A 27811-nucleotide genomic window follows, 5' to 3' on the forward strand; every position below is an offset into this window, starting at 1 on the left:
CTGAGTCAGAGGACGAGTCACTATCCACTATTCGTGGATCTTGGGTTGCACTCCCTTGGGTTCCAGCCGAAGGCCAAGATGCTAACGTGGAGGGATGGTGTGAGCCTGCGTAAACTGAAACACTTTCTAGTGGCTCCGGCTCTAGTACCCGTCCAGAGCGTAGATGCATGTGACGTTTGGTGCCCTACGTGCGTTAGTAACTACCCTTGAAACTCACACAAGTGGTTTCTTAGGTGTTTCGTACCCCGTTTTTACTTGTTTTTAGATTGTTTTTAACCCGTTTTTGACCCCCTTACTTATGGTCGAACTTGGACTAGGGCGTGTGATAGCTCGAAACGAGCGTATCATTCAAAGGGTCCTAGTGTGCTTTACAGCACCGTGTTCGCCTATCTAGAGCTCCTGTAGTCCTCAAAACAGTCCGTTTCCCTTGGGGGAAAGGGGCAAAAGCCTATTTGCTTGTGGAGGAAAGGGTGAGGGCTTTATCCCACATGCTCACTTTACTCTTTGGGGAGTGGGCTACATATAGGGCACAAATTCCCATAAGCTCTCACTTGAGAGAAAGCTATGGAGGCTCACTCTCCTATATATATATATCAAAAGACCGAGACCGAGGCCGGGGCTCGGGTCGTGGGTCGTGGGTTGATTGGGGTTCTTTCTTTTCAAAAATTTTTCTCCAATTAGAAAATCTTTCCTCTCCACATGTTCGGTTCTTTCTTTGAAAATAAAATTTAATTTTTTTTATTTATTTTTTAATTTTTTTTAAATTTTTTACTTTCTGTTTTTTTTTAGATAAGTTTTCTAGGGTTCCTTTATGGTTCATCAGCCTTTAGTCTTGGCCGCCACGCGGTTCAGACGCAGCACAGGTCTGGGGATTCAGAAATCCCCCCTCACACACAGAAAACCAGAAAACAGAATGCACGCCCACACGCGGAGCGAAAATATAACAAAAGAAACAGAAATGCAGCAGACAGATTGCAGAAACAGATTGCAAAACACAGAAACACCTTAACAACAAACACACAGTCGCTTTCCTACAGTGTAGATTAAACTTCACGCAGTAGCCGAGCTGCAAACTGGAGCTTGGTGCAGGGCAACTCCCCGACAGCGGCGCCAAAAATGTGCGCTTTTGCCACACAGGTCGTAGCTGGGGACTTGCCGAACACCGTATGCGAGCCACGAATGGCTGCAAGCATACAACCAGGAAGGCAAGCTCAAAACAGAATGCAAAAGGTGTGTCACTCACCGCTTAACTGCCGCCTTGAAGGATTCCCACGTCGCAGCCGTGAAGGAGGAGCCGCCGTCGCCGCTCTACCGCCTCTCCGCCGCCTCGCCGTGCCGCTACACAGTGCGCTCGATCGCTCTCTCACTCTCTCTCTCTCTCTCTCTCTCTCTCTCTCACGCAGGAGAAGGAAAACAAGGAGATAAGGCAAGAGCACTCTTCTATTCACAACACATGAGAATGAGGATTTTAGGGTTACATTTGACTCTTATAGTAAGGTGACTTGGCCGTTCACACTTGGGCGCCCATACATGGCCGGCCGACCCTAACCCTTATCCTACTGATATCCAAGGTGCGCCTCTCATCGGCGATCCCCCAATCCCTTCATCCTTAACATATGGTGCCGACAAGCCCGGCCCATGACTCAGAATATTTAAATTAATGACGTAAAACATAGTACGTCTCAATGTCCGCCATGGGTTAACACTTTCCTTCATGTCAAGTTTGTGGAATTGCATTAGCAGATTTATCTTTGAATTCTTTGCTTGAGTGTGCCGAATAATTTGTTAAGTTCATCCCATGCATCTTTAGCTTGTTGTATCCTTGGAATGTGGTGAATGATTTCATAATTTAAGCTAAGTGCAATGAGTCCTAATGCTTTCTCATTTCTGTTCTTCCACTCATTCTCCCCATTCTCCTATGGACATTCATCTCTTCCCTCACCATAGATTCTTTCTCATGAGCAAATACATGGTTTTTGTTTGCCATGTATGGAATGCTACTTCTTGAATTTAGCTACTTCTTGTGCAATGCTCATGATGATGTGAAGGGGGTCTTACCTCTTGATCCAATTCAAGATTCAAGGGCAATGTCTACCCTTTTACAACTCCAATCTGATGTTTAATGATGATTACAACAAGTTTACAAGCATGAATACACCAAAAATTACCTAAAGCCAAGGATAGTTGGTTTGTACTGGATGGTTGGGATATCAAACCAACTTCAAATTGCAATATAGAGTGATAGAGATCTATATCAGATACCCAATGGTAAGTTTGAACCATCAATTGCACCAAAATATAGTGATTAGAATTAATTAATCACTAATTAGTAAGATTAATCTCCTATTTTGTGTGCAAAAAATAGAGGTTACGGGGAGGCCAGATCTAGTGCCTTAGAGTTCAAATGAGCTCAAATCCTTTAAAAGGCATCAATAGCAGTTAGTTTAGTAGAGGATGAAGCCCAAAAAGAAAAGATTTGACCAAACATTGAATGCTTAATCTCTGTTTTACCAAAGTCACTTGTAGATTTGATCTAGAGCTTGATGGCACCACTTCTCCTTGATGAATTTCTAAGGCATGTAGAGCACCCTTGAAAACCCCTAGGGCAAAAAGGAATTAGATTAATTCCACTTGTGGGAGTGTAGCTCTAGGATTTTCTCCCAAAAAAAAGCACCTCCACCAAATCGGCAGTTCCTTCCAGTAATTTGGCACGTTGAAGTGCTAGTCTAATGCGTGGGGGTTGTGCCTAGATGTGGCTAAGAGCTTTTATTCTAATTTCATTGGCTGAAGGGAGATCAAGCCCCTCCACTAATTGGGGGTGTAGAGGATTAGTTAAAAAAGATTAAAATGAGGATTATCTCTTAATCATGATTAGCAAGGTGATTAGGCTTAAAAATTAGCTGAATCCTAAGCTTGGTTCTGATACCATGTTAATTTTGTAGCAATGTGATGAGCTATGGTGGATCAAATGCAAGGATCAACATGATTAGTAAAGTAATTAGAAGGTGATTAAGATGAGATTAGTGCACAATTAATCTAATAGCTTAATGTAGGCATGGATACTCAAAAACCAGCAAGTTCTCATTAGGCCAATACCTCAATTTATAGATTTTACATCCACAAGATGCCAAGCATCTAATCCCACTGATTTCTCTTTGATTTGTGCCACCTCCCCTACATCTGGGGGTACCTTTTCCTAGAATCTTTCCATACCCCTATATTCACTCATGCTACCCTTGATTCTCTCATTCTGTAGATTCTTCTCACCTTATCACTGCTACCCACTCAATTACAGACTCCCTTTTACAATCTCTAGCTAAGGGCTTGTTCCCGCACACACCCATTCACTTGCATATTTCAACAACATTATCCACCTGGCAACACCGACTCCAAGTCTAGGCCCACTCAATTACAGACTCCCTTTTACAATCTCTAGCTAAGGGCTTGTTCTCGCACACACCCATTCACTTGCATATTTCAACAACATTGTCCACCTGGCAATACCGGCTCCAAGTCTAGGCCAAAACCCAATTTGGATTGATCATGCGGATGTCGATATGTAGGAGGTACAAAACCTAAATTTGGAAACATCTCAGCCACAATGTTTATGACCTCTATTACCTCACTTAGTGAGAACATGTGCCATACATTAAGTTCATCATGGGTATGGGCTCCTTTCGGAAGTGATACGGCATCCTCCTCCTCGAGAAGAGAGACAAGCTACTCATTCAACTTATGCCATGTACCATCACTAACATGGGGGATATAATCAATGTTCTGCTATTGCTGATCATCACCATGCTCTTCAAGGACATTCTGGGCAGCCAAAAGCTCCTCATTTGGATGGTCAATCGTAGCCATATCCGCTCCATTATCTTGGCAACCATAGTCTACGTGTGGATTAGCATCAAAAGCTTCAGAGTCACTCTCTGAGCTGTTGTCCGAACTACTGTCCTCATCCTTGAGGTCTACAATTGCATGCTTGACATTAGATAAGAGGTTTCCCATTGCAATTATTGTCCATGCCATATCCTAGAACAAAGAGTCCTCTTCGCGGGTGTTGGGAGTGCCATTCCACGGCCACCCACGACAACATCTTTGAGAAACTACTTTAGCTCCTTTTTACTCTTAAGAAGGCATGTGCATACTTCCTCGTGAGCCATCGATGTTGCACATCCTTAAACTACTCCAACAATGCATTTGGGCACACTCAAGAGCTGTGACCCTGGAATCTGCACATTGGCCACATACATGGTACAAGTAGTCATTGGTTCTATGGCCATGTTGGCCACACTTCCTGCAAGTCACACATTCACTAGACCATGCTTCTTGCTGCCACAATGCTTGCATGCTCTTCGACCCATTTCCCAAGTCTACCCGGCTCTATCATACTAATCACAACACATGCTGAACTCACAAAATGTGGGGTGAATGTCGGACTAGACTCTAAACAAATTAGTATCATCCGATTAGTCGCCGATAAACTCGGCACCACCTGTGCATCTAGATCTGGTTGAATTGGGTTTTCCACCTTGGCTTCTATTTTACCCAATCTGGACTACACCATTCAATTATATCGATAAGTGCCACATCCTGAGTACCAAACATGATGGCACTCAAACAATCCATGTAGCAAAGCCAGCTCAACTAACGGCGAGACAGGCAAGAGCTTGATGGACCGACTATGGAAGGATCCCTCCCAAAGCAAGGACAAAGTAAGCCATTTCATTTTATTTGTGAAGAGTAAGAAGTCAGCTTTGGATTAGATTTTGACTAGTAGAGTGAGTCTCCGCTACCCTCTGAGTGCTATAGACAATCCCAAGTGTTCACGATTTCCTACATAAACCCTCCGACAACAAAGCACATGAAGCACTAACCCACAACAACCACAGTTGGCATTGTCTCATCACTCAGTATGTCAAATAAGAAACAAAATATATATAAATAAAGTTAAGTACTTGACGCACAATCCCAATGATGATGAGGAGTATGTTGCTCTTCGTCACCTTTGGTTAGGTTTTCCAATGCAAAGTAAGTTTTTCCTAGCCCTAGATCTTTTAGATTCAAGAGTTGATAAAAACTTCTGTCCTACAAAACATGGGAAAGAATGGGAAAACCTAATCTTAAGGAAACAAATCTTGTTCTGAGTTCATTTAATGGTTATGATTCCAAATGCCTTGGCATATTAACAACTTCCTACCATGTTTCAAATTATCTTTTGGAAGGTAGTTTTTATGTTATGAATGTAGGTTGGATGTCGGAAGAGATCATACACTAAGCGAGAACTGGATGGCCAAGTTTAGATGCAACCCTAATTGAAAGGATCATACCATGAGCATGATGCTCCCCTCAGGAGTAAACACTATATATCTGACTAATGACATGCCAACTATATGGTCCAACTCGGAAAGGGAACCTAAGCACTACATGTTAGATACAGAAGGGAAGATTATAATAAGTATAGTAGAACGAGGGCCAAATTCTTGCCCCCTAAAGCTGAAAACTTTCTAGAATCTGACCAAGCTACTAATGAATCTCATGAAGTCTCAGTTCTTCTAAATGCACACATGCCCAATGTAGTGGATAATGGATACCGATGGGTGGCACGAAAACATTTAGTGAATCCAGCTTCACCTAAGCATAAAACTTGCTTTTGGGTTCCCTATAAGATTCCTCCCTCCAGCTTTTGAGGTGTGCAAGTGTAAGAACCTCCCCTTCTAATCTTATAATTATTCCCATCTCTGAAAAAAAAAAAGAAAGATCCTATTTTGGCCTAGAGAGAGAAAATGTCTAGAGGGTGGTAATTCAAAATTGAGATATTTTTTGATATAAAAATCCTCCTAGTGTCTAAAATGGTTTCCCCTGAAATAGAAATTCAAAAAGAACTTTCTAATGTGCAATTGGAATTAATTGAAAATAGGTATAAAGGACCTTAATCTAAGGGCCTAGATTTTCAAAAAAATTTAGATTATGGTCCAATTAAGGTTCCTATGGGCCAATAGGATCAATCCAAGTGTAGGGAGGAGATAAATTGAAGAATAAAAGAAAAACCTCCCAAAAATGAGTAAATGCTCACATAAGATGAAGAGTGGACTAAGGACCAAAGAAAAGAATTAAAAAAATAAATTTTGACACCTCAATGTGCGGATCTCCCCTCATGAAGTAGGCACCTTTTTCTCATCATTACCCCCAATTTTTAATCAATAAAATGAGATATTTTCATCTCTCCTCTCTCCTGTTTCAAAACTAGATCCAAAAAGTAAGCTGAACTGACCCAAAAATGGTCAAAAATTGACCAAACTGATCTGGAAAATTCTAGAATCAGTTTACTTGGATAGAGGCTCACTTTTTCCTATAAATAGAAGCCTCCCCTTTTGTAAAAGCTTAATGGTGTTTATGTACTATTACTCTACTCTTGTCCTGAGCCATCTACATTGAAGTTTTTTAATAATTCAATTGTTTTTGGCCTAATCCTCTCCAAAGTGAATTAGTAGCCACTTTTGCTTCAAACAATAGTAGAACCCTCAATCCCTCAAGCCAAAGGAGAGCGTTCAAGCTCCAGGTAAGCTAATTTTCTTACTTTGTTTACGAATTTTAATGAAAAATCTATGGTTTTCTTGATTTTTATGTTTTGCAAATGTTTGAATTAAATTCAAATGCTATGCCTTTGATGAAAAGGCCACCCCCTTCTCTTCTTTACTTCCACCTTTCTTAATCCTAGAAAGATGAACTAAGTGATTTATTAAACTCTTCTTATTGTTTACTCTCTTGAATTTAGAAAATTGTGTAGATTAGAGTTTTATAATTCTAAATTGGATTAATTAAGTTAAATGAAGAAAGATAAAAATGAGAAATGGTCAGCCATACAAAGGAGACTATGGCAAAATTTTCTAGAATTTTGTGAAAAAGAAAGTTTGTTTTTATATTATTTCAAAAGATAATTCCCACCATTTTTGCATCTAAAAGAAATATTCTAATTACTCCATGTACATATTCACTTATGAATATGCATGGATATCACTGATATTAATTATTAAATTTGATTTCTATGCATATAAAGATGCATAAAGGAAATTTTTTTAATTATAAAAGTGTTATTCTTATTAAATTTGATTTCTATGCATAGAAAGATGCATAAAGGAAAAAAATTTTATTATTAAAGTGTTAGTCTTATTAAATTTAATTTTAAAGCATAGAAAGATGCATAAAGAAATTTTTTATTACAAAAGTGTTATTCTTATTAAATTTGATTTCTGATGCGTAATGGAATTTTTTTAATTACAAAAATGTTATTCTTATTAAATTTGATTTCTATGCATAGAAAGATGCATAAAGGAATTTTTTTTAATTACAAAAGTTTTATTCTTATTAAATTTGATTTTATGCAAAGAAATATGCATAAATGATTTTTTTTATTATAAAAGTGTTATTCTTATTAAGTTTGATTTTTATGCATAGAAAGATGCATAAAGGAATTTTTTTATTATAAAAGCTTTATTCTTATAAAATTTGATTTTTTGCATAAATAGATGCATAAAGAAATTCTTTTTATTTTAAAAGTGTTATTCCTATTAAAATTGATTTTATGCATAAATAGATGCATAAAAAGATTTTTTTAATAAATGTGTTATTCCCATTGAAGTTGATTTTTATGCATAAATAGATGCATAAAGAATTTTTATATCAAAATTAGATTTCTCTTAAATTCTATGTTTAAATTCTATGACTATTTGATAAATGAATAATTAAATACTCTAAGAGAGAAATTTCTATCGTTTTATATTCACATGGATTGTACAAAGAAAATTCAAGAAATCTATCGAGATTGAAATATTCAGATAAATGATTAATTTATTCCTTATTGGAATTTGTAAACTAATTTAGAAATCAATTAAGTGAATATTCAAAGAAACAAATTCAGTAAAATAGTAACTGAATTATCAAACCTTTTTGAGAAAGATAGTTTAGGAAAAATCTTATCCGACTCGAACCTTGAATCAGACTATGACCAAGACCAAACTCTTTCGTCAGTTTTGAGGAAAGAAGGTGTGACCAGTTTAGAAAAATACACTCAAAACTCTCGCCAAATCTTAAACTAAGTTTGAGACCCTTCGAATTGATATGTGGATCAAGGTTATAGAATTCGAGGAATTCTGGTATGAAACTCATAAGTCCGATCAAGAAGTTTTAGGGATACTGATTCAAGAAATACTCCTTGTATTCAAAAGAAAAAAAGAAAAGAAAACTTGCATAGAAACCCTATTTTCTTAAAGGACTGTCTTACACCAAATTGCTGGAGGGAGCATTTGGTATATACTTTTCTAAGGGAAGTTCGGTTGCAATCACTTGGGGAGTGTTCAAAGGATGACTCATGTGGCAAAGCCTGACAACCCTCGGTATGGTTGAAAAATGGTGAGCTTTCGATATGATGGGCGAGGGCCGACAAAGGGGTCCTTGAGTGAATAGATGTGATGAGATGTGATGTGAACCAGATAGATGTGAATGAATGGATGGATGGGATGTGATGTGAATAGATGTGATGAGATGTCATGTGAATCAAATAGATGTGAATGAATGGATGGATGGGATGTGATGTGAATAGATGTGATATGAGGTGATGTGAATAGATGTCATGTGGATGGATGGATGTGATGTAATGTGAATAGATGTGATGAGATGTGATGAGATGTGATGTGAATAGATGTGATGAGATGTCATGTGAATCAAATAGATATGAATGAATGGATGGATGGGATGTGATGTGAATAGATGTGAGGAGATGTCATGTGAATCAGATTGATGTGAATGAATGGATGGATGGGATGTGATGTGAATAGATGTGATGAGATATGATGTGAATAAATGTGATGAGAAGTGATGTGAATCAGATAGATGTGAATGAATGGATGAGATGTAAATCGGGATGTGAATGAATGAGATGTGATGACATGTGAATCAAATAGATGTGAATGAATGGATGGATGGGATGTGATGAGATGTGAATCAGATAGATGTGAATAGATGGATGGATGGGATGTGATGAGATGTGATGTGAATAGATGTGATGGGATGTGATGAGATGTGATGTGAATAGATGTGATGAGATGTCATGTGAATCAGATAGATGTGAATGAATGGATGGATGGGATGTGATGTGAATAGATGTGATGAGATGTGATGTGAATCAGATAGATGTGAATGAATGGATGAGATGTAATGTGAGGTGAATCCGAATGTGAATGAATGAGTTGTGATGACATGTGAATCAGATAGATGTGAATGAATGGATGAGATGTAATGTGATGTGAATTGGGATGTGAATGAATGGATGAGATGTAATGTGATGTGAATCGGGATGTGAATGAATGAGATGTGATGACATGTGAATCAGATAGATGTGAATGAATGGATGGATGGGATGTGATGAGATGTGATGTGAATAGATGTGATGAGATGTCATGTGAATCAGATAGATGTGAATGAATGGATGGATGGGATGTGATGTGAGTAGATGTGAGTAGATGTGATGTGAATCAAACAGATGTGAATGAATGGATGAGATGTAATGTGATGTGAATCCAGATGTGAATGAATAAGTTGTGATGACATGTGAATCAGATAGATGTGAATGAATGGATGAGATGTAATGTGATGTGAATCGGGATGTGAATGAATGGATGAGATGTAATGTGATGTGAATCAAGATGTGAATGAATGAGATGTCATGTCATGTGAATCGGGATGTAAATGAATGATATGGGATGTGAATGGATGATATGTGATGTGAATGAATGTAATGTGATGTGAAACAGGATAGATGTGAATGAATGAGATGTGATGTGAATGGATGAGGTGCAATGAGATGTGAATATGGGTAAGGCGAGTGGATGAGATGTGATGAGGATAAATGAGGAAAGATGTGATGAGATTGAAAACGATATGATTGGATGAGAAATGGAATACATATGAATTAGATGTGGATTAAGTAATGTGGATTGATGTGGATTAAGTAATGTGGATTGATGTGGAATAAGGTGGAAAGACGAGAGTTCGTTATAGAAACTGTATTTATGACCTGTTTTTTTTTAATGACTATTTTATGTCAATAATGCTAGGAAAGCATTTTGACCGTCTTGTGAATGAGGTCATGGAGACCTATCTGTTAAATTTGCAACAGCTGATGGAGAGTCAACGGAGGACGTCTCACGTAGTAGCAAGGTCGGCCGAGGTCTTGAGGAGACGAGCCTTGATTCGATTTAAATGGTGAGCTTCCGATACGGTGGATGAGGGACTAAGGAAGCGGCCTATGAGTGAAGTGATAGGTGACCTGCGAAGGATCCTAGAGGGTGCTGACCATACGGTGCTCGGGCTCTGGGTCACCAAAGATACCCACACGTGCATCGTGGAAGATATTGGAACAAGGAGTAAGAGTTGTGTTCTGAATTCGAGCATGGATCTGCTTGATTGACCTTGCTGGTCCTGTTGGTTGATCTTGCTGATCTTCAATGGAGATTCCATTTTGATTTTTATGTGAATATATTGCCAGGTACTATGAACTAGAAACTATCAAAAAGGCCCCTGAGTGGACAGGTGGTGAGCATTCTGGTTGCCAATGATGCCATAGGTACATCGATGAAGGAAAAATTGAAAATTAGGATTCAACCGGATATTTTAGAGGATTATGATCAGTGATACTATAGTTTCATTAAAAGATTGTTTTAAAGACAGCTGAATCTATGAAAAAGACAATTTCATATTGGGTGTGTAAGTGGTGTGACTAGTTTTAAGTTTGTATGAATATCCGACTAGGGGGCCTGAGAACTCTTTTCCCTAGTACGCAGGACAAAACCTAACCAAATTCTTAAATGGATCCCATCACCACAGTGGTTGGGCGGTTGGCTACAATTGGCTAACCCACGAGACTAGATGGGGTTAGGCTAGCCTGATGGATCCCTAAAATGAGACTCAATTCTGTTATGGTACGATATATAAAGTAAATCCCGGATAAAAAATTGTTCTATGGAAAAGAATTAACGACTGTGCCTCTCAATGAGAAAAAAAGTGTTGGTCTTTATGATCCAAGTGCAAGTCTTTTCCTTGATTTGACTATGGGACTTACGGGTTTGGTCAGATTAGTTCAGTAAGTTAAGTCTCTTGACTATGTTAGAGTAAAAATATCCTGGGGGAATCGCCCGTGCTTTTTGGGTGAGGGAAGTTTTTTCGGGTTTAGTTTTGGAAGAAGCGAGGGATTAGTCCCTTGTCCGGATATACATGGGCAAGGCCCATGTATATCCGGATATACATGGACAAGGGATTAGTCCCTTGTCCGGATATACATGGGCAAGGCCCCGAGTGAGGGACCCTGCCCCATGCAAGAAAGCCCCATGCAAGAAGTGCTACTTCCACTGCTAGCACCCCAAAATTCATTGCACGATGGGGATAGGGATCTTTCAGCTGGTATCAGAGTGAATTAGCTAAAGTGGATCAACCGAGAAACCAAAAATGTCAAAAATTTATGAAGTAGCAGTAAAAGGTTGTAATTGTGTGATGAAACTCATAGAAATTGATATTCAGAATGAAGATTCATAAATAGGTAATTGGGTCTTCAAATGGAAGTACCGCAATTGTATGGAATTCCTGACTTGCTTGAGGCCTAGACATGATGGTATTTACCTTAAAAATTCCAAGGACCGTGACTACCTGTATATACCGAGAGTATAACTGCAGCTCTTTTTAGGCAATATATACGAGTAAATCTAAGACCTTGAAATTATAAGAAAAAATGCTATCCAGATGATGAATTCGAATGTGGTTGATATGATTTTAAAATTCTGGTTGAGAACTGATGAGTTGATTTGGATTTGAATTGAAAAATGATGATTCCTGAATTTTGGTTAAAAAGCGATAAGCTGAGCAAAACCACAATGAGGATGAATGGGACGAGTTCTTGTGATGATGTTTGCAACTGGAATGACGATAATGACTTCAGCAAATCACTATGAGATAAGTGGATTGTGCTGATGTGATAGATTGCTACTATTAACACTTGACCCAGTGGATCAAGTTAAGGGATGACAAATTAAAAACCTGTATAATTGAAATTCCCATGGAAGAATGTCCAGATGGAAATTTCGGTCTAATGGACAATTATTGTGTTAAGGATATGAATGATATGATCTGAATGAATTGTTATCTGATGATGAGTTCTATATAAGGGATCTTAATCCCAAGATTTTGTTGGGTTTACCAAACTATAAGGAACCCTAGAATCAGTGGATCTTAAGGGAAAGAGTTGTCCTCTAGTTTGCAAGATAAGCACATCTCGTGTTTTTTAAGTGGGGTAGGAGTGTAAGATTCCTCCCTCCAACTTTTGAGGTGTGCAGGTGTAAGAACCTCCCCTTCTGATCTTATAATTATTCCCCTCTCTGAAATAAAAGAAAGATCCTGTTTTGGCCTGGAGAGAGAAAATGTCTAGAGGGAGGTAATTTAAAATTGAGATATTTTTGGATATAAAAATCCTCCTAGTGTCTAAAATGGTTTCCCCTGAAAGAGAAATTCAAAAAGAACTTTCCAATGTGCAATTGGAATTAATTGAAAATAGGTATAAAGGACCTTAGCCTAAGAGCCTGGATTTTCAGAAATTTTTGGATTATGGTCCAATTAAGGTTCCTATGGGCCAATAGGATCAATCCAAGTGTAGGGAGGAGATAAATTAAAGAATAAAAGAAAAACCTCCCAAAAATGAGTAAATGCTCACATAAGATGAAGAGTGGACTAAGGACCAAAGAAAATAATTAAAAAACTGAATTTTGACACCTCAGTGTGGGGATCTCCCCTCATGAAGTAGGCACCTTTTTCTCATCATTACCCCCAATTTTTAAGCAATAAAATGAGATATTTTCATCTCTCCTCTCTCTTGTTTCAAATTTAGATCCAAAAAGTAAGCTGAACCGACCCGAAAATGGTCAAAAAATGACCAAACTGATTTGAAAATTTCTAGAATCAATTTGCTTGGTTAGAGGCTCACTTTTTCCTATAAATAGAAACCTACCCCTTTGTAAAAGCTTAATGGTGTTTATGCACTATTACTCTACTCCTGTCTTGAGCCATCTACATTGAATTTTTTTTAAATAAAAATTCAATTCTTTTTGGCCTAATCCTCTCCAAAGTGAATTGGTGGCCACTATTGCTTCAAAAGTAGAACCCTCAATCCCTCGAGCCAAAGGAGAGCTTACAAGCTCCATGTAAGCTAATTTTCTTACTTTGTTTACGAATTTTAATAAAAAATCTATGGTTTTCTTGATTTTTATGTTTTGCAAATGATAATAGGCATCCTCGGTACGAGCTAAGTATGCACATGTTGCAAAAGTAACTCTGCTCATTGCTATACTAAAATTATACATGTCACTAATAATAGAAAGAGCTATTGGGGAACAATGTTAAAGTGGATGCCCATTGGGAAGCTAGCTGCAACTACATGGAAACCCACAAATACAGACTTATATGCCATCAGTTAACAGAGGAATCATGCCAAAAGTGATAAGGGAAGTGGCTCTACTAGAAAATAGGCTACAAGTTGGTTGGGAGAAGATAACTTGATCCTGCAAATAGAGATCCACTGGGAGGACATGTGAACCCACGCGGCTTTTACCTGACAAAGACAAAGATACCGCCAGTTCAAAAAGACAAAGGCAAAAGCGCTTTGGATGCAAAACTTTGTGGTAGATTTACAGGTCGTTAAAGAGTTTATAAAAGCATTACCCTCAAGCTCTAGACCAGCTTCTAGTATAACTAGCACTCCTTTGAGTCTAAAAAATGTAATTAGCACTCCTTTGAGTCTAAAAAATGTAATTCTAAAGGCCTGGGCACCACAAATGGAGGTCCAATGCTTAAAATCAAAGAAATCATCAAAAATATACTTACAATTAACTAGATATACAGATAAAACTGACATTTTCTTGAGAATAGCTATAACATTTGCTAGAGAACTCAGTCTTGCAAACTAATTATAGAAATGGAAAGCTAGTTTTTTGTAGATAACTTTTCATTATAAGAACACCCCAATCAGTGCTGTGAGTCAAAAGTTATAATCTCGACAAGCTAGGGCTATCCTGGTCAATTTTCTAACAAACTACAATTATGGCCAAACTGATGTCCACGCCTAGTAATTTGAGCAACCAGGTGAAGTCAATATCAGACGAGGCTAAGTATGTGTATTATCAATATATTTACTTCAATCATACCAAACCCCATGGTCAATGGACACTGGGATCCATATTTTCCAAGCCCTCCAAACACCCTCCTGACAAATGTTGCATACTAGGCCCTCTTAGCACAAATACATGGATAAATTCCCCTGAACAGCAATAACTTTTGCAAAAGTTCCCAGTTTTACAAACTAATTGCATCAATGCAAATCTTGGAATCAATAGAGATAAATTTAGACTGCAAGAACACCCCGATCAAAGCTGTACAACTCAAGATATGATCTTGGCAAGTCGGGGTTATTTCTAAAGCAATTAGGTGTCTGGGACCAAACAGATGTCTACGCGCGCCTGGTTCAAAAAGGGGCTTACCAATCTCAGATGCAGTCAAGGAGTTACATGTGGTGGCAAGAAAAATTTCTAAGCTTGATGCATACCAAACCTTGGCTCATTTTGGATATGTTTGCTATATTTTTGAAGCACTCCAAAAGACCACTAGATTGGCATAGAGGGTAAAAACTTATTTACACACGGACAAAAAAAGGACCAAATCATCTGAGAATGAAACAAGAATGGGTATGGTGGTTTATCTCATCATCACAGATCTTAGGCATACCAAGTCTCATTACATTTAGACAACTTTAGCCAGGGGGCTTCCCTTGGTAGGCAGGGCTGACACCACTAAAATTGTTCTATTTTGGCAATTCACTATTTTTAGATGGTCCTATGATCAGATGCAGTTAAGATTTTATACATGCATTCTTTTGCATAGAATAAGCATACAAAACAAAGGATGCGAGTTTTGCACAGAAAAAGACTTTTTTTGTCCAATCAAAAAACGACAAAAAGTTGTTCACACCTGGCCATATCAAGGGCAGGATAAGCTTAATACTAATCAAAATCTTGCATACAACCTTGAAATGATGTCTACTAACCATGGTTCAAATAGTTTCTTGATTGGGTAATGACATGTCACTTACCTAGCTACTTCAAGAGGCCAATTTTAGCCACTTAACTCTCCACACGTGGTAAAAAAGCAATCTTCTAGATGCTGGAATCTTGCTAGAGCTTGTACACATATTGTTTGATGTCTAACCAATAGGCATTTCAAATTTAGAACAAACCTAGAATTGTCTAGATAGTTTTCAGGCATACCCAAATAGGCCCAGAACCCAATTTTCACATACTGACTTCAGATCCAAAAAGTTGTTTACACCTAGCCTGGAAATGGTCTTTTCATACTCAAATGATTAAGAATTTCTTCATAGGTCTCATATAGGATAGAACCTACAAGCATATCTGATTTAAAGTCTTTCGGAGTGGTTTTAGCTGACCAACCACATCAATTCTGCATTTGTTGCACTATGTACATGCAAAAGGCCAAGACCAGACATCATGCCCAACTATCTTGTCCACGCATGATAGTAAAGACAATGGTTACAGGGTGCATGATGTAAGAGATTATCTGCTCTTGCCTATACATTCATTTGTCCTCAATTTCAAAGCCTAGGCTAGGAACATTATGCTCTCACAGGTATGGAATGAGAGTGATCCCCCATTAGTATTGCTCACATAGGTATGGAATGAGAGTGATTCCCCATTAGTATTTCTCCTCTTGAATTATACAATTTTCAAAACTTCTTAGCATGGATTGAAGACAGTTTGTGGTGGTTCAAAGTGTATGGTGTGCAAGAAGTGAGGATTGTCTACCAACACTTGCTAGGTAAAAATAACCCTTTTTCAAAGCTTCTTAGCATGGATTGAAGACAGTTTGTGGTGGTTCAAAGTGTATGGTGTGCAAGAAGTGAGGACTGTCTACCAACACTTGCTAGGTAGAAATAACCCTTTTTACCATCCCTTGGGTTTGTCAAACCGCTATACAACATACACAACTATTTAAAGAATATGCTTTTAGATGTGTTGATGCAAGAGTCTATGTTGATTTGGTCAATTATCCACAGGGAATCCATCGTTACAACCTCAATTATTTTCTCAAGCATTAATGCAGGGGTAGCCACATGTGACCCTACTTGTCCTTATGATCCCTCTCTTGGAGCACAAACTCCCACAGCCAAAATGATTGGAAAAAGGCCATACTTAGCTTATCCACCTGTGGGTAATATGAAAGAACACATAGAAAAGCATAGATGGAAGGCTATAGATTTATGGGTTCCTATAGCCAATTAAACATAATTCAAGAACCCTTATCTAGCTGACCTACTAGATGTGCAAATAGTGGCATTTCTTATAGAGCATGCATTTGATAGATGGAAAGAAGATCATCCAATAGAAAGAGGAGGTGGATATGCTTTACCGCCAAAATACAATGAAAAGAATTAGGGATGAGAGGGTGAACAACCTGAATGGTGGTAGCAGTATGCCTATACTTACTTCCACTCCCCATGTAGATTAAGGGTTGATCCATGTTATATGCCATATCCTAGACCTTGAACAAGGAAATAATTCATAGATAAGAGAAACAGGATTCCTCACTGTATATTTAACAGGATTCATAGATAAGAGAAACAGGATTCCTCACTGTATATTTAACTATCCAAAGTTCAAACCCTCTACCTTCACAACAATCTAGGAAATGTGCCAACATTTGAAGGTTTTCTATTATGCATGGATGCAGATGCCAAATCTGGCTTTTGTGGCTACCATTAGGTTCATACAATTATTCATCACTCTCATAGATGTGCCTCACAAGGGTATAATATGGGGAGCTCAAGAGTTACTTTATGATCTTAATAAAGGGCCTAACTCAAATCAAGCAGCTTTCTACTTCCATCGTCTCTTAGATTTTTGCCTAGACATATGTTGTGTGATTTTGAGACTATGGTGGATACAGAATTCTGGTCCCCCCTATAAGGAATTCACAAGAACGCAATATTCCTTGAGCTACGATGATCTGCCAATCATTTTCTCTAAAACTGAATGTAAAGTATTCATGTACAAATTGTAAACATAAGTCAGAGTCGCCACCCACATGTCTTGTTTGGCAAAGGGCATAGTCCTTTTCTTATTTATTTAATTTAAAAAATAAAAAATAAATAAAATAAAAACATAAAAAATATATAGTTCTACTTGTTAAGGGTTAAAGAGTGTAAGATTCCTCCCCAGCCTCTTAGGATGTCCAGAATCTTCCCCTATAATCAATCCCCTCTTCAAAAATATAAAAGATCTTGTTTCTGCCTGTTTTGACCTAGAGAGAGAAAATGTTCTAGAGAGAGGTTATTCAAATTTTGAATATTTTTTGATAGAAAAATTTCTCACCTTATTAAAATAAGTTCCCCTAAAACAGAAGTTCAAAAAGATTTCTAGAAGGTGCATTAAAAATCAAGTATAATCTGTTCAAGAGGCCTTAGGGTCCAGATTTTCAAAAAATTTTAAATTAAGGTTTTGAGGGACCATCCAAATGTGTAGCAAAGATAAATAGAAGAAATAAAGAAATCCTCCCAAAAATGAGTAAATACTCACATAAGATGAAGAGTTGACTAAGGACAAGGTTAATAGTTAAAAAAGAGAGATATTTAGAAGAAATGATGCATTTTTGACACCTCAGTATGGGGGAATTCCCTTCATGAAGGAGGCACCTATTTCACATGCTTGAATGAGTTTTAAACTCCAAATAATGAGATATTTTTATCACTCCTCTCTCCTGTTTCAACTAGATCCAAAAAGTGAGCAAAACTGACTTAAAAATGGTCAAAAATTGACCAAACTAATCCAAAAAATTATAGAATCAATTTGCTTGGTTAAGAGCTTACTTTTTCCTACAAATAGAAGCCTCCCTCTTTGTTGAAGCTTAATAGTGTTTTTTGCACTGTTACCCTACTTCTCCCAAGAGCCAAAAACTATGAATTGAATTTACTCAAAATTCATTAGTTTTTGACCTTCCCTCTTCTAAAGATTGGTGGCCACTCTTGTTTCAAACAAGAGTAGAACCCTCAAACCATCAAGCCAAAGGAAAGCTCTCAAATTCTCCATGTAAGTTGGAGATTCTTCTCTTTTCTATTCATTTTATGGTTTTTTATGATTTTTGTCTTCTCTAAAATGAATATGATGTTATGCCTCATTGAAAAAAGACATTCCCCTCTCTTCTTTAGTAAATCCAACCATTCTTTATCCTAGATGAATGATTAATGGATAAAATCAAGTTTTTCATAATGTTTTTCTTAAATAAGTAGAAAATGTTTACATTAGAATGATTTAAATACTCTTGGTGAAATTCTAGTTGATTTTAGAGAGTTAAAATTGAAAAATGGTCAGCCATACAAAGGAGGTTATGGCAAAATTTTCTAAAAATTGTGTAAAATAAGTTTTACCTTTTATTATTCAAAAAGAGTAATTCCCATCGTATATGTATTCTTAAAGTGTTATTTTTCATCCTAGGTATAGAAAAAAGCATACTAAAAATATTTTATTAAAAAAGTGTTACTTTCATTAGAATTAAATTCTATGCATAGAAGGAAGCATATTGAAATTTTTATTTTGATCATAAAAGCGTGAATTTCATCACAAATGATTTGCATGCATAAATATATGCATAAAAGATAATTTTTTTATATTAAAAGTGTGATTTTTATCATAAATGATTTTTATGCATAAATGGATGCATAAAAGAAATTCTTTTATATTAAAAGAGTGATTTTCATCACAAATGATTTGTATGCATAAATATATGCATAAAAGATAATTTTTTTATATTAAAAGTGTGATTTTTATCATAAATGATTGTAATGCATAAATGGATGCATAAAAGAAATTATTTTATATTAAAAGAGTAATTTTTATCATAAATGGTTTTTATGCATAAATATATGCATAAAAGATAATTTTTTTATATTAAAAATGTGATTTTCATCATAAATGATTTTTATGCATAAATGGGTGCATAAAAGAAATTCTTTTATATTAAAAGAGTGATTTTCATCCTAAATGATTTTTATACATAAATATATGCATAAAAGATAATTTTTTATATTAAAAGTGTGATTTTCATCATAAATGATTTTTATGCATAAATGGATGCATAAAAGAAATTTTTTTATATTAAAAGAGTGACTTTCATCATAAATGATTTTTATGCATAAATGGATGCATAAATAAAATTCTTTTATATTAAAAGTGTTATTTTCATCATAAATGATTTGTATGCATAAATAGATGCATAAAAGAAAGTTTTTATTTTAAAAGAGTTATTTTCATTGGATTTAGTTTTTATGCATGGGAAGATGCATAAGAGAAATTCTTTTATTCTAAAACTGTAATTCCTACTAAATTGGATTTATGCATAGAAAGATGCATAAAGAAAATTATTTTATTTCAAAAGAGTTATCCTCATCAAATTTGATTTTATGCATAAAGAAATTTATTTTATTTCAAAAGAGTTATCCTCATCAAATTTGATATTATGCATAGAAAGGTGCATAAAGAATTTATTTTTATTTCAAAAGAGTTATTTTCATCAATCTTGATTTTATGCATAAATAAATGCATAAAGAAAATTATTTTATTTCAAAAGAGTTATCCTCATCAAATTTGATTTTATGCATAAAGAAATTTATTTTATTTCAAAAGAGTTATCCTCATTAAATTTGATATTATGCATAGAAAGGTGCATAAAGAATTTATTTTTATTTCAAAAGAGTTATTTTCATCAATCTTGATTTTATGCATAAATAAATGCATAAAGAAAATTATTTTATTTCAAAAGAGTTATCCTCATCAAATTTGATTTTATGCATAAATAAATGCATAAAGAAATTGATTTTATTTCAATAGAGTTATCCTCACATTAAATTTGATTTTATACATAGAAAGATGCATAAGGAAATTTATTTTTAATTCACAAGAGTTATTCTCATTAAAATTGAATTTATGCATAGAAAGATACATAAAAAATTTATTTTATTCCGAAAGTGTTATTCTCCTTATAATTGAAATTATGCATAAATAGATGTGTAAAGGATCATTATATAAAATAAAAAATAAGGATTCTCTTGCATTCTAAGAATGGATGTATGGAATGTGGATGTGGATGTATGGATGTAGATATGGAATGTGGATGTGTATGTATGAATGTGGATATGGATGTGGATGTGGATGTATGAATGTAGATGTGGATGTGGATATATGGATGTGGATGTATGGATGTAGATATGGAATGTGGGTATGGATGTAGATATGGAATGTGGATGTGGATGTATGAATGTAGATGTGGATGTGGATATATGGATGTGGATGTGAATGTGGATGTATGGATGTGGATGTGGATTTATGAATGTAGATGTGGATGTGGATGTATGGATGTGGATGTGGATGTGGATATATGGATGTGGATGTGCATGTGGATGTATGGATGTAGATATGGAATGTGGGTATGGATGTAGATATAGAATGTGGATGTGGATGTATGAATGTAGATATGGATGTGGATATATGGATGTGGATGTGAATGTGGATGTATGGATGTGGATGTGGATGTATGAATGTAGATGTGGATGTGAATATATGGATGTGGATGTGGATGTGGATGTGGATGTGGATGTGAATGTATGGATGTAGATATGGAATGTGGGTATGGATGTAGATATGGAATGTGGATATGGATGTATGAATGTAGATGTGGATGTGGATATATGGATGTGGATGTGAATGTGGATATATGGATGTGGATGTGAATGTGGATGTATGGATGTGGATGTGGATGTATGAATAACACCATATTGGGGAATATGGAAATTTTCCATAAGTTTGGGACATGTGGTCAAATCTTTGGATTAATCATAACTTGAACACCGTTACTCCAAATTGAGCGCTCTATAGCTCACTAGATTCCATTTTCCAAGCACTTTCCAACAATAGGTCACATGATATGGTTTTGAAAAACTTATAGGCATGTTATCCAGGTCCCACCTTTTTAGTATTCAAAAAATGGGAGTTGGGAAATTCCCAAACTCACGAATATAGTGTTGAATGTGGATGTGGATGTAGATGTATGAATGTGGAATGTGGATGTGGAAGTATGAATGTGGATGTGGAATTGGATGTATGGATGTGGATGTGGATGTATGAATGTGGATGTGGATGTGGATGTATGAATGTGGAATGTGGATGTGGAAGTATGAATGTGGATGTGGAATTGGATGTATGGATGTGGATGTGGAGGTGGATGTGGATGTGGAGGTGGATGTATGAATGTGGATGTATGGAATGTGGATGTGGATGTATGGATGTAGATATGGAATGTGGATGTGTACGTATGAATGCGGATATGGATGTGGATGTATGGATATGGATGTACGAATGTGGATGTGTATGTGGAATAATGAATGCGAATGTGTATGTGAAATGATGTGACGATGATATGAATGAATCTGATGTGATGAGATGGAAATTGATGTAATTGGATGAGAATGGGTACATTTATGAATTGAATATGGAATAAGTAATGTGAACTGATGAGGGATAATGTGAAAGATGAGAGTTCATTATAGAAAGTGTATTTGTGACCGAGTCAACGGAGGACGTCTCGCGTAGCAAGGTCGGCCGAGGTCTTGACCAACATTAAAATGGTGAGTTTCTGGTACGATGGATGAGGGACCAAGGAAGCGGTCTATGAGTGAAGCGCTAGGTGACCTGCGAAGGATCCTAGAGGGTGCTGACCATACGGTGCTCGGGTTTTGGGTCGTCGAAGATACCCACACGTGCGTCGTGGAAGATATTGGAACAAGAAGAAATGATTTTTATGCATAAATGGATGCATAAATAAAATTCTTTTATATTAAAAGTGTGATTTTCATCATAAATGATTTGTATGCATAAATAGATGCATAAAAGAAAGTTTCTATTTTAAAAGAGTTATTTTCATTGGATTTAATTTTTATGCATGGAAAGATGCATAAGAGAAATTCTTCTATTCTAAAAGTGTAATTCCGACTAAATTGGATTTATGCATAGAAAGATGCATAAAGAAAATTATTTTATTTCAAAAGAGTTATCCTCATCAAATTTGATTTTATGCATAAAGAAATTTAATTTATTTCGTGTGTATGTATGAATGTGGATATGGATATGGATGTGGATGTGTATGTATGAATGTGGATATAGATGTGGATGTGGATGTATGAATGTAGATATGGATGTGGATATATGGATGTGGATGTGGATGTGGATGTGGATATATGGATGTAGATGTGGATATATGGATGTGGATATATGGATGTGGATGTGGATGTGGATGTGGATGTATGGATGTAGACATGGAATGTGGGTATGGATGTAGATATGGAATGTAGATGTGGATGTATGAATGTAGATGTGGATGTGGATATATGAATGTGGATGTAAATGTGGACATGTATGGATATGGATGTGGATGTATGAATGTAGATGTGGATGTGGATATATGGATGTGGATGTGGATGTGGATGTGGATGTGGATATATGGATGTAGATATGGAATGTGGGTATGGATGTAGATATGGAATATGGATGTGGATATATGAATGTAGATATGGATGTGGATGTGAATGTGGATGTATGGATGTGAATGTGGATGTATGGATGTAGATGTGGATGTGGATGTGGATGTATGGATGTAGATATGGAATGTGGGTATGGATCTAGATATGGAATGTGGATGTGGATGTATGAATGTAGATGTGGATGTGAATATATGGATGTGGATGTGAATGTGGATGTATGGATGTGGATGCAGATGTATGAATGTGGATGTGGATGTGGATGTATGAATGTGGAATGTGGATGTGAAAGTATGAATGTGGATGTGGAATTGGATGTATGGATGTGGATGTGGATGTGGATGTGGATATATGAATGTGGATGTGGATGTGGATGTGGATATATGAATGTGGAATGTGGATGTGGAAGTATGAATGTGGATGTGGAATTGGATGTATGGATGTGGATATGGATGTGGATGTGGATGTATGAATGTGGATGTATGAATGTGGATGTAGATGTATGGATGTAGATATGGAATGTGGATGTGTATGTATGAATGCGGATATGGATGTGGATGTATGGATGTGGATGTACGAATGTGGATGTGTATGTGGAATAATGAATGCGAATGTGTATGTGAAATGATGTGACGATGATATGAATGAATTTGATGTGATGAGATGGAAATTGATGTGATTGGATGAGAATGGATACATTTATGAATTGAATGTGGAATAAGTAATGTGAATTGATGAGGGATAATGTGAAAGATGAGAGTTCATTATAGAAACTATATTTGTGACCTGTTTGTAAATGATTGTTTTATGTCAAGAATGCTGGGGAAGCATTTTGACCGTCTTGTGAATAAGGTCGTGGAGACCTAACTGATAAAGTTGCAACAGCTGACGGAGGACGTCTCATGTAGCAAGGTCAGCCGAGGTCTTGACGAGCCTTGGTCGATTAAAATGGTGAGCCTCGGCACGGTGGATGAGGGACCAAGGAAGCGGCCTATGAGTGAAGCGCTAGGTGACCTGCGAAGGATCCTAGAGGGTGCTGACCATACAGTGCTCGGGTTTTGGGTCGTCGAAGATACCCACACATGCGTCGTGGAAGATATTGGAACAAGAAGTAAGAGTTGTTTTTTGAATTTGGGTATGGATCTGGTTGATTTTACTGGTCCTCAACGGATGAGTCCATGGCTCTTTTATATGGATCTGTTGGTTGATCTTGCTGATCTTCAATGGAGATTCCATCTTAATTTTTATAAGTGAATATATTGCCGGGTACTATGAGCTAGGAACTATTGAAAAGGCTCCTAAGTGGACAGGTGGTGAGCGTTCTAGTTGCCAATGATGCCATAGATACTCTGATGAAGGAATGATTGGAAATTAAGATTCAACCGGATAACCGGATATTTGGAGGATTGTGCTCAGTGATACTATGGTTTCATTAAATGATTGTTTTAAAGATGGCTGAATCTGTAAAAAAGGCAATTTCATATTGGGTGTGTAAGTGGCATGACCGATGTTAAATTTGCATGAATATCCGGCTAGGGGGCCTAGGAACTCTTTTCCCTGGTACCCGGGACAAAACCTAACCAAACTCTTAATTGGATCCCATCACTACAGTGGTTTGGTGGTTGGCTAACCCATGGGATTGGATGGGGTTAGAGGCTGGACTGATGGATCCCTAAATCGAGACTCAATTTTTGTATAAAACGATAGATAAAGTAAATCCCAGACAAAAATTGTTCTATGGAAAAGAATCAATGGCTGTGTGTCTCTCGATGAGGAAAAAAGTGTTGGTCTCTATGATCCAAGTGCAATCTGTCTCTTGATCTAACTATGGAACTTACGAGTTTGGTGAGAGTTCAGTTAGTTAAGGCTTTTGACTACGTTAAAGAAAATTTATCCTGGTGGAATCGCCCGTGCTTTTCGGGCAAGGGAGTTTTTCCAAGTTCGGTTTTGGAAAAACCGATGGTTTAGTCTCTTGTCTGGATATCCGTGTGGTGGGCGAGGCTCCGAGTGTGGGACCCTACCCCGCGCAAGAAGTGCTACTTCTGCTGCTAGCATCCTAGAATTCGTTGTGCAGTGGGGTCAGGGATCTTACAGCTGGTATCAGAGCTATTTGGGTAATGAGGATCAATTAAGAAGCCAAATATGTCAAAAATTTATCAAGAAGCAGTAAAAGGTTATAATTATGTGATAAAATTCATACAAATTGATATTCAAACTGAAATTCATAAATTGGTAATTGGGTCTGCCAAGGCTTTCTTGAGGGTCATATAGGCTTGTTGGTATTCCTCTGTCCACTCAAAAATAATCAAGAGTTTATAAATAGGTCTAGCTATATTAGCATACATATAGATGAATCACCAATAGTAGCCGGTGTGTCCCATGAAGCATTGGACTCCCTTAAAGTTAGTGGGTGGGGGCATCTCAAGGATGAGCCGCACTTTGCTATCATCTCTAGAGATTCCCTGCCTAGAGACAATGTGTCCCAGGATCACTCCATGTCTAACCCAAAATTGACATTTGAGTGGGTTCAATGAGATGCGATACATCCTGCATCTTTCTAGCACCTTACACAAATAGTCAAGGAGTGCCTTCCAGGAATAGTTGACAAAAAGGTCATCCATAAGGACCTCAAGGAATTTCCAAAGATATTCCTTGTAGGTAGTGCATATTAAACGTTGGAAGGTGCTAGGGACATTGGTCATCCCCGAAGGGCATGACATAATATGCATATGTGCCCCATTTGGTGGCGAAGGCTATTTTGTGATGATCCTTGGGGTCGATCAACACTTGGTTGTAACCTGAAAACCCATCAAGGAAGCTGTAGGCCTCCTTTCCTGCTACTTGTTCTAGCACATGATGAGTGAAGGGTAAGGGGTAATGATCCCTTATGGTGGTGGCATCGACCTTTTTGAGTTCTATGCACACTATTACCTTCCCGTTCCTCTTGGGCACTATCACAATGGGTGATACCCATTCCATATGTTCTATTTCATAGATGAATCTGGCATTAATGAGTCTGTCAATCTCTTCGCAGACCATCTTGGAATAATTTGGGTTCATAGGATATGCCCTTTGTTTTGATCGGTCTTGCTCCATCAACCATTGAGATGGTGTGCTTGACTACTTCAAGAGGTACACCTTTCATGTCTGTGTACTTCCAAGCAAAGTAATCTTGGAATTCTGTAAGCAAAGCGATGAGCTCGGTCTCTTCTTCTATAGAGAGGTCTTCTCCAATGTATAATGGCCTCGAGTCTTTGCCCAAGCCTGTCATGTTTATTTCTTTGACCTTGGCTGGACCATCATATGAGATTGCTAGTTGTCCATTGTGAGACCTTTGGGCCGAGTCATATTGGACAAATCTATGCCATCTAAAAGGTCTTGAAATGTTTGGGCACCTGTTTAGTTTCTTCTACCCTAGCGCTTTCTTCTTCCACTAGCCTTTTGGCTTCTTTTTTTGCGAGTGCTAACTTTTTATTGTGTGCTCTCCACATAGAGCGGCAAAGCTTTTTTAGTTTTGGTTTGGGATCAACATGTTCCATTGGCTTTGGGGTGGTCATGTGGACCAGAAGGGAGCTATTGGCACACTCCTTTTGCCATATTTTGCTAAAGTGGTCACGCGCCTCAATAGCCCCAACATACTTTAGCGAGTGGGTGTCTGAATCGTCTAGGAAGACATATCATTCTGGCCCAAGGAATCCGTTGGGCTTGTGAGTCCTATGGGAGAATGTGTCTTTGGATGGTTCTACTCTAATGGCCTGTTCAAGTTCTTGGGTGTCAACACTAGGCAAGTAAGCTAAGCTAAAAGTATAGAGATGTGATCTCCTGCCCATCTGCCATAGCAAACCTCGTGTTAGTGCATGTAGGTATAATGTCGAGGGTGGCAAGGATATGCATCCAATTCTCATAGTCTTCCAGCTGCTCCGAAAGAGGTGTACATTCCTCACTATCCTTTTCATCATCAAGTGTCTTGTGGCATGCTTAACATAGATGGATTGCAGTAGATCTAGTTGTTGTTACTAAGTCCTTTGTGAAGGTTCTACCACTGCGTAGGTTGATCTTTACAATTTGATCCTTTCTTCGAATGTAAATGTGGTCAGTATTCTAGTTGTTTGTGAATCATTTTTTATCCTCTCATGAATGGTCTACCAAGGATACAGTCATAAGAAATAGGGTGATCTCCAAAGTTCATCACCATAAAGGTGTGGCGGTAAGTGGTTCCAAGGATCTTTATTTTCAAATCCTTCAATAGACCGATGGGTCTATTTGTGGCTCCGTTAGTGAGTTTGACTAGCAATGTGGTGTCATCCATGGCTGGCGCGCCCCATTTTTCCTAGCGTTGTTTTGTGACAATGCTTACTCCTGCTCCCCCATCCAGGATCGATGTGACCTAGAGGCCATCAAAGGTTATCAGCAAAGCTGTAAGATTCCTCCCTCCAGCTTTTGAGATGTAAAGGTGTAAGAACCTCCCCTTTAGTCTCTGTAATCGTCCCCTAATTCAGAATGCAAGAAAATATTGTTTTATACCCTATTTTGGTCTAGAGAGAGAAAATATTCTAGAGAGAGATAATATAGTTTTGAAATATTTTTGGATAAGTAATTTATCCCAATCTCAATAGGAAGAGATCCCCTGAAACAGAATCTTAAAAAGAGTTTTCCAATGTGCATTAGAAATTAATTGAATATTTGTATTGGACATCTTGGCCTAGGGGTATATAATTTCACAAATTTTTGATTAAGGTCCAATGTGAGATGATGTGAATGAATGTGGGAATGATGTGAGATGATGTGAATGAATGTGGGAATGATGTGGGATAATGTGGATGAATGTGGAAATGATGTGGGATGATGTGAATGAATGTGGGAATGATGTGGGATGATGTGAATGGATGTGAGTTGATGTGGGATGATGTGAGTGCCTGTGGAAATGATGTGAGATGATGTGAATGAATGTGGGAATGTTACGAGATTATGTGAATGGATGTGAAAATGATGTGGGATAATGTGGATGAATGTGAAAATAATGTGGGATGATGTGAATGAATGTGGGAATGATGTGAGATGATGTGAATAAATGTGGGAATGATGTAGGATGATGTGAATGGATGTGAGATGATGTGA

This window comes from Cibotium barometz, chromosome 16 (assembly GCF_041138505.1).
Source record: "Cibotium barometz isolate CiBa-2024 chromosome 16, ASM4113850v1, whole genome shotgun sequence".
NCBI classification, from domain to species: domain Eukaryota; kingdom Viridiplantae; phylum Streptophyta; class Polypodiopsida; order Cyatheales; family Cibotiaceae; genus Cibotium; species Cibotium barometz.